The sequence below is a fragment of the Scardinius erythrophthalmus genome (genome assembly GCF_964197995.2).
Source record: "Scardinius erythrophthalmus genome assembly, chromosome: 15".
In the NCBI taxonomy this organism is placed as follows: Eukaryota; Metazoa; Chordata; class Actinopteri; order Cypriniformes; family Leuciscidae; genus Scardinius; species Scardinius erythrophthalmus.
The window spans coordinates 8,946,627-8,956,018 of NC_138235.1; positions in this window are offsets into that span (position 1 = coordinate 8,946,627).

Below are 9,392 nucleotides of genomic sequence, written 5' to 3' on the forward strand. Positions count from 1 at the left end.
CACGTCATTTTGCGTCATTGTAGGAGGAAGTGTAAGAGGGGGGGATTTCTGTTAAGACTACAAGCACTAGATCCACCCTTTCAAACCCGCCCATAGGGGGTTGGACCTAATGCGCTAACAGACCTATCACAGATCAGTGCGAGTGCGTTTGATTTCAACGGCAGAAACCTGCAGAAAACAGGGACGAAGAAAGCTGAGTAGTAGGGGTTACCATACTCTATTTCCCGGACATGTCCGGTCGTCGAGATCGACAAAAATGTCCGGGATTCAGCTTTTGCTTTCTGCGGTCGCCATTCATTGTTTACATGCTCACCTTTTGTTTCAATCTAACTGAATTCACCCCGATTGGTCAATCTGAATGTAATGTTTACATGAATGCTAAACAAGTGATCGGTTGATTTGCGTTTTAACATTGCTAAGAAAATACCCGCACCTCCGTGAGAGATAGCCCATGAGACCGGTGCATCTCACAGGCGCGCTCATCAGTAATCACAGTAACACAGGGAGCAGGACGAGGCTAGCGCCGCGGGAGAAAGACGCGAGGCCGGTGGCGTGATCGGTTGAAAGACGCGAGGCCGGTGGCGTGATCGGTTGATGTGTGTTTTACCATTGCTAAGAAAATACCTGCTCCTCCGTGCGAGATACGAGAACAGTGCCTCACAGGTGTCGGTCGTCAGTAATCACGCCACCGGCCTCGCGCCGTTCTCCCGCGCCCCTCAGCCTCGTCCTGCTCGCCATAGTAAACATGATGAATGGCGACTGTAGAACGCAAAAGCCGAATCCCGGACATTTTGGGCAAACTCGTCACGGAGACTCACTCGTAGCCTAGCCTTGCCTTGATGTTTTTGTTTTCAACTGCGCTGTCTTACCGGTAGGTGTGGCTTGGGAGTGGCCTTGTAGGTCAGCGAAGCAAGTGCATTCTGGGAGTTGTTGTCTTTCATCCACATAAGCCAAAAATACATTTTCTGGCTTTTCTCAGTCTAGAAAGCTCCAAATTAAAAAATAATTTCACATTTCTTCTACATAAATGACCCACTTTCAATACACATTCATGTCTCCACGGGTGAAATGACCCTTTAAAGCTCCAATATGTAACAATTTTGTAATAAAATTTCGAAAATAACTTGCACAGTGTGATATATTTCCTCCAGTTGTGTACTTACAATATCTCAAAAGTCTCCAAAGATTTTTTATTTAAGAGAAATTCCGATTTTAAAAAACTGTCCGTCCCGGAAAATAAATGTTGCCTCTCAGTGACGCAATGTCCGCACTATCCTTTTTTTCCGGTGTGGACCATGTGATATTCCACCACACCGGAATATCACATGGTCAAATGCGGAAGTGGTGGTTATAGCGTTATAGCCATAGACTGTATGGTTATCGTTGTTATGGATCACGATTACTCTTTGGCGAGTATTGAAGTGCCAACAAAACGAAAGCGTCCATATTCGGATACACGCAGACTGTGTGACAAACGGAGGAATAAAACCCGGATAAATATCGACCAGGCATTTTCGAGATGGAGAGAGCTGCGCGACTATCTTGGACTTGACAGAGACTCTGCTCTCGCGAGTGTATTGATAGACAGGTAAGCAAATCAAAATTTTTTTTGATTGTACAAGTAACGTAATAGTTACAGTAAAGATGATTTTAATAGATATGAATTAATGACAAATAGCTGTAAGTTGTTATGGGATAATAAAGCATAACATTTCACGTTCCTTGCAGCTCATTAATTATGATGACATAAAATAATACGATCAGACATACAGGTAATACAAAAACGAATAAATTACTTCATCCGTGATCATGATTCATTAATTCCATTTAGATACATCACTAGATGGTGAAAATGCATTAAAAACGACATCTCCCATCGTCACCTCCTTCATAGCGTTATCAAGCTTCGCCTTTGTTATTGTTGGAAACTGCACCCTCTTGTGGTGATTTTTTTTTTACATATTGGAGCTTTAAATCTCTTGTGAATAATGCATGTGCAACTGGAATTAGCTTAGAGATTTTCACTGCATCAACAATTATACAGTTACTGCCTTTACATAAAGCAACAGAAACCCTTTAAATCCCAACAGAACATTAAACACTAACAGATTTCTTCTATATTATTATGATTAAAAACACATCAAATAATTCTTCATTTCAACATTTACTCTCCTTTTACTGAGTTCAAAGCTGCTTTGAAACAATCTATATTGTTAAAAGCTCTCTATAAATGAAGGTGCCTTGACTTGAGTTCACATTACTTTTTTTTCTACTTGGGACTTCTGCAAGGGACGTTCTGAGTGAATTAACTTGATCAATATGGAATATGGAATAGACTTCCACGATTGACCAATGAAAGTGTTTCACGAGGTAGCATTTGCACGCAGATTATAGTCAGCCAGTTCTCTGGTTATTTATGTTATCATTTAATAGATTTAAGGGCTTATTTTGACCTGTTTGAATTTGCCTTTGGCACCAAATAAACCAGAACCGCTCCTACACAATGACATTCTACCTCTATACTTCACTGTGGTAAATGCATTTATTATTATATTTCTCAGCAGATTTCTGAAGACACCGCCCTGGAGGATCACCATGCAACTCATGTTCCATTGTGATCTATCACTCCACACACAACCTCCCATTTTCTGCCAAAAACTTAATTCTGTGTTTGATATTTTTCTGTGACTGCAATGGCTTTTAAAGTAGTGCATTTGTGTGCACCGGGTTTGTGAGGAAAAGGGAGCCGTACCTAGCATTAGCGTAGAGTGTACAGTGCTGAGTGAGTGTATAGACCACAGGGATTAAAAAAAAAAGACTAAAATGTAACTTGTGTAGCTTTTCAAAAGGGTTTTTTTTTTTTTTTTTTTTTTTTCGTGTGTGTGTGTGTGATATATATATATATATATATATATATATATATATATATATATATATATATATATATATATATATTTTTTTTTTGTAATGCCATCAATAAATCTTGGTGATTCATATTTAAATGAACCTGAGTTGTGCTTATGCCTGTTTAAGGCCGGGTTATGTAACACTTGTAAAATAAAATTCTTCTGTTTACTACCATCAATGTTGCCACTGAATAGACCTATAGCATTATACAGTCCTATGGTTTTGTGAAAGACATTAAAAACACTACAAATCCATTTTCACAGAATTGTTTGACTAAGGTGAGATTATCTATTGGGTGTATAGAAAATTTGGCACATAAATAGTGAGATCGCTATGGGAAAGCTTCCAGCAAGCAAACTCGCTAATCCTTATCGCTTAATGCACACATTAAATATGAAACTGAATGATTCGTCATGCACTGCTGTGGACCCAGATCTGAAAAAAAAATAAAAAGTCTATTTTTTTCTTTTCTTTAAAGCTGTTTATTTGAGCTGTAAATGTGTTTATGTGTGAATTATTCCTTGTAAGTGATGTATTTATTAGCAATGTTGGCCCATAGGTATTTATTTCCAGTAGTAAAGGGCTAAAAACAATATCATTACAGTTTTTCTTGATTGCTTAAACACATTTCTTGAAACTATGCCTCGTATTCTCAAAACTATAAACACAAATCCATAACATCTCACCCAATTCCCCAAACATCCTATTTTCATGTCAAAATGAAGCTCTACACTCAAAACCATTCACTCTTGCTGAAAAACCAAACTCTGCCCTCAGACAGGACACACAAGCCCTCAAAATCACACACACTACAACATAGTCGAACACACTGGTGCAATAAATTCAAAACAACATTTCCAAAACTGGTAAGTTATGTTCAGAGGCGGACAGAGTACACAGCTTCATTACTTGAGTAAAAGTACAGATACCCCTTGCTAAATTTTACTCAAGTACAATTAAAAGTACTACAGTCAGATGTCTACTTAAGTAAAAGTACTGAAGTACTTGTTTTTAAAAGTACTTGAGTATCAGGAGTACAAGAGTACATTTTCTAAATATTGCATTACTACTGCCACAGTGCTTACATTTATGTACAGAAACGTCCTACATGGAGTTATGAAAAATGTTAATGTTACTGTAATAGGAGAATGTAAAGGAATTGAAAGTAAAATCAAGTCATTTTCATCTTTTTACCATGTTGCTTTATTTAACATTTCGTGAGCTTAGAATTATAAGGTTCTGTCTCTGTTTAGGGTAGTTCTGAGATATTGAGCATCAAAGTTTTTACATCACATTTACATTTGTGAGATGGAACCTTTTTATTTTATTAATAACTACTAACAAATTTTTTTTTTTACAAAAATAACACCACACCGGCATTACAGTTTTTTACAATCGCTATGACAGTTTTTTCAATACATTTAACAAGTTTCCTAAACTCTTAACGCACCAACACACCTAAAACACACAATTGGCAAAACGGTTAATTTCATGCTCAAAATCACACATTGCAAACTAAACTCCAAAACTAATTTTCAAAATACAATAATACACTAACACAATACACTATGTCTAACAAAACACTGCAAACATGTTTCAAAATCAAATAATTATTCAAAACACTAACACATGTTCTCTTCCTACAGGAACATTTAGTCAATCATAACACAATGACAATAAAAACACTAACATGAAATGGAATTACAGAAACTACATTATTTTATATGTGTCAGGTCTGCCCTTATCCAACAGACAGTATACTGTATTGTACCGATCATAGATTGTGTTTTGCACTGCAGTTTTTTTGAAGTCTCTCTACATTTTTGTTTTGTTTGTAATGTAAATGCATGCATTTTGTTGTTGTTGTTTTTTTCGCAGCAGAAATTCAAAACAACAAAATAAATGACCCTTCTTAGAGTAGCTTTATAGAATGTATGGTTTATGAAAAAAAGAAGACAGAGACAGAATTGCTGCAGTAACGGCTTTATTTGCAACAGGACATTTATGCAAGATAACAAAAATATGCAATATAGCTGCCATTTACAGTATTACTGTATGTGGAAATACAAAATATACAAACAGAAAAAGCCATCTTCTAATCTGCACGGTCTTCTACATTTGTCCACGTTCTCATCCACATCACACCTGATATCTTCCCTGGCAAGGCATCTTGGGAAGAATCTAGGCATGCCTTATCCACCCCTCGTAGTGTTCAGCTGTGATGTCTTGGTATGCAGCATCTTTTGCATACAGGAGGGACATTTGGTCCTGTGGACTATGGTCAAAAACCTTTCATCTCCAGGCTGAGAAAACTCCTCAATGGGGTTGAGGAAAGGGAAGTAAGGGGCAAGGAAAATGGACATCATCCTCTAATGGGCGTCAAACCTGGCTGTGACTGCACGGGAATGGTGGAATGCCACATTGTCCCATACAGTATTTGCATAACTTCAATCAGCTGTTTCTCAGTAAGAATAGAATAAAATACAGGGGATATATTTGTGTTTCAATTCACAATATAAACAGCTGTTCACCTTGACTTTAGCCTGTAAGGTTAGGTTTAGAACATGGTGTTATCTGTTCTGACATGCAGTGTGAAAGCATTGGTAAATTTGGCAGTAAAAATCATTGTTTTGGTCTTGTTTGAGCTTGTGTGTAAAAGAAGTTCAAGCATTTTAAATTTGTGTTAATTGTATGCATTTTGTGTTAAAGCAACAAGAAATGTGTTAATAGTATAGCTTACACAGACGGATGTAGTGCTAACTGTGTTAAGAGTTTTGGAAAATTGTTAAAAGTATTGAAAAATCTGTCATAGCAATCGTAAAAAACTGTAATAAACACCTAATGGATCAGATTATGTCAAAAACTCAATTTCGACCAAAAGTGGAGATAGAACAATTCTAAGCTCACGATTTCTCACTTGCCCACAAGGCAATAGCACAATGGCAACGCTCTGACAAACCTCTGCTAGAGTTTTAATGAATTTTTTGCACCCACATTTGAACCTGACTGTGTTAAACACACTGCATACTCAAGAACATCAAAGCAAATGCTCAGCTTACATTAATGTGTATCAGAAAAGAAAATTCAGCTAACAATTGTGTGTACATACAAGTTTCTCTTTTTTTCATCAATCAAATCACAGGGTTCCAGACTGCGACCAAAATGGTCGCATATGCGAAATTTTTTTGTAAATGTGCGAGTTAAAATTTTATGTCGTCGCATTTGTGCGAGTTCATTGTCATGTAGCCTACTACTCAGTTAAATTCACGCATGAATTTTCCTGCATTGAACTTGTTTTCAACAAGCGCCCGCCAAAGTGAATTTTTGTCCCGCCAATGTCTTATTTGATCGGTGAGTAAAGTAGATGAACTGCTGCGCTTGTGACAGGGCGCATGTGTATGAGGCGCTGGACTGGACAAAAACGAAACGAACTGCACGAGCGAGCAACAGTGCGCGAGAGACTGAAAGTGCGCGAGAGAGACTCTCTCGGCTCTCTCTCTCTCTGCTCGTTCTTTCAGTTAAACATGCGCCCTGTCACAAGCGCAGGCGCAGCAGTTCATCTACTTTACTCACCGATCAAAAATTCACTTTGGCGGGCGCTAAAACAAGTACAATTTTGGTAAACACAGCAAACACTTGAAGCGAATACTATCATTAACTTGTTCAGAAAATTTAAATAGTCTGGCGAGGTGGGGCCACGGGTTGGCACATTCTCGGGATGGATCTGCTGCGTCTTCATCCATTGTTTCGTCCATGGTTTCGTCTCTTATCTAAATCTGACCATGGAGTTGACTTTGGAAAGCTGAAGGTGATTGCTGATAGGCGGTCCCAATCAGTGGCGCCTGCACAATCCAATCACGTTAGAGAGGGAAACAACAAATTGAGGGTTTCTGAGATTTTTTTTTTTTTTTTAGAAGTAGTAGTAACGGGTACTCACGGTTATGGATAGAAATGTAGTGGAGTAAAGAGTACAATATTTGCCTCTCAAATGTACTTGAGTAAAGTCATGAGTACTCCCCAAAAATGATACTCGAGTAAAGTACAGATCCCTCAAAATTGTACTTAAGTACTGTACTCAAGTAAATGTACTCCGTTACTGTCCGGCTCTGGTTATGTTGCTTGTGGTTCCCCCCCTCACAAACCTTTTCACATGATGAACACAAAAGACACAACCAATGGATACATTGGCACATTTTTATTCTTTCATGTACTACACAGTAACAATTATTATTATTTTTTTTCCTGTTTTACTTTTTTTTTTTTTTTTTACTCTCTCCTCTAATTTTTTTTATATATTTACTTACCCTACTTATCTACTTACCCCTGTTCTCAAGAAACCCAACCTTGATCCCTCAGTTTTATCTAATTATCATCCTATTTCAAATCTACCCTTCATAGCTAAATTCCTAGAAAGTACTGTTGCCTCCCAGCTTCAGTCTTAATCTTTTTGATCCTTTTCAATCTGGTTTTCGCCCTCTACATAGTACTGAAACTGCACTAGTTAAGGTACTGAATGATCTGCTTCTCTCTGGTGACTCTGGTTCTCTGTCTATGCTCCTGCTGCTTGACCTCAGCTCTGCCTTTGATACGGTCTCCCATCAACTACTCATTTCTCGCCTTTCGGATGTGGGTATTTCTGGTGCTGCTCTTTCCTGGTTTTATTCCTATCTCTCCGACAGACTGTTCTACATTTCACTTCAGGATTTTCTCTCACCGACTGTCTCCCTGAAGCAAGGGATCCGTTCTTGGGCCATTATTATTCATAATCTATATAATACCTCTTGGTCAGATCCTCTGCCGTCATGGTTTTAATTATCATTTCTACGCTGACGACATTCAATTATATACTACCTGTACATCGATTTTATCTATCACAACTGACAAAATCTCTGCTTGTGTACATGAAATAAAAGATTGGCTTCATTCAAATTTTCTAAAACTTAACATGGACAAAACTGAGATTATTTTTACTGGACCTCCGTCACTCACTAATAAAATTCCTACCAACTTAACCTGTGAGATCGCTGGCTCTCATATCAAACCATCTAGTACTGTTAAAAATCTTGGTGTAATTTTTGACTCCTCTCTATCTTTCCACTCTCACATTAACTCTATCACTAAATCAGCATTCTTTCATCTACGTCGTATCGCTCAGCTCCGTCCCTTTATCAGTATCTCAGACGCTGAAATATTCATCCATGCATTTGTCACATCACGTCTTGATTACTGCAATGCACTTTTCATTGGCCTATCTGCTAGCTCCATTTCCAAATTACAATACATTCAAAACTCTGCTGCCAGAATACTCACCCACACCAAGTGCTCTGCACATATTCTGTAATAAAAACGAAACATCATCCAAATAAATACATTAGACAATAAATGAGGTCAGTGAATCAGACCACTAGATGATGATTGTGACCATTAACAAACAGCCATTGTCACCTGATCCTGTTTTCTTTCAGCTTTTCTGCCATTGCAAATCTATTTTAAAGACACAGCTATTGTTCAAGGGTCAAGAGCCCAACTAAAGCAATCACTGATCACCATCATGGTGTGGCAATTAGAGGTATCACAGCAGCTATTAAATTTCTAGATTACTGATTCCAAAAAGGTAACGACTACGCCACCCAGAACTAACTCTGGGAACAGCCCAAGGGGCACAGATTCGAGTTCTCAGAAAATGACCAAGAGGCATGGGTACCTTGTATAAAACTTGTACATCTTTATTACACAAAAATAATTAGAATTTGGCACATTCGATGAATCACACATAACAGCAGGAAGATTTCACCCAGCAAGCAACACCAACTGCTGCAATACAAACAAGAAAAGAGAAACAAAAACAGACACCACAAACAACAGAGCTGGGGCTTACCACGAGGGCGGCAGGCTTGACACCAGGCTTCAAAAATGCCCGTAGTAGTAATAATGATAAGAACCACACACGTGCCCCAAACCACTCACACCCTCCAAAGGATTCACGGCAACTCCACAGCACTCTGATGAACAGTGAGACAACCACACGGGAAGGGTCAGCCTGCCCTCTCCAGGCCCCAGCTCCAGTACAAGAAAAAAAAAGAAAAAGTTACAGCAAAAAGAAATGTCAACAACCAACAAACTACAAAAACAACGATAATCAAAAAAATAATAAATTACAGCAAACCAAACATCAATTTAACAAAACAAAACCAATAAGCGCAACACTGACCAATTGCAAACAAGCCCTACTGTTTGCAACAAATCAAGGAAGACAAAACAGAAAAACAAAAAATAACGTTACCGATTGCGATAAAGAAATAAACAAAACAACAGGACAGATTATTAAATACCAAGTCAGCGTTACCAAATATAAAGCAAAATAAATGAAGCCAAATCAAAACACCATAAATACAAAACAAATGAATATAAGAAAACAATAAAGGAAAAAAACAAGCGTTACTGAATGCAATGCAAACTTAACAGATGCAAACATGCAGTAAACG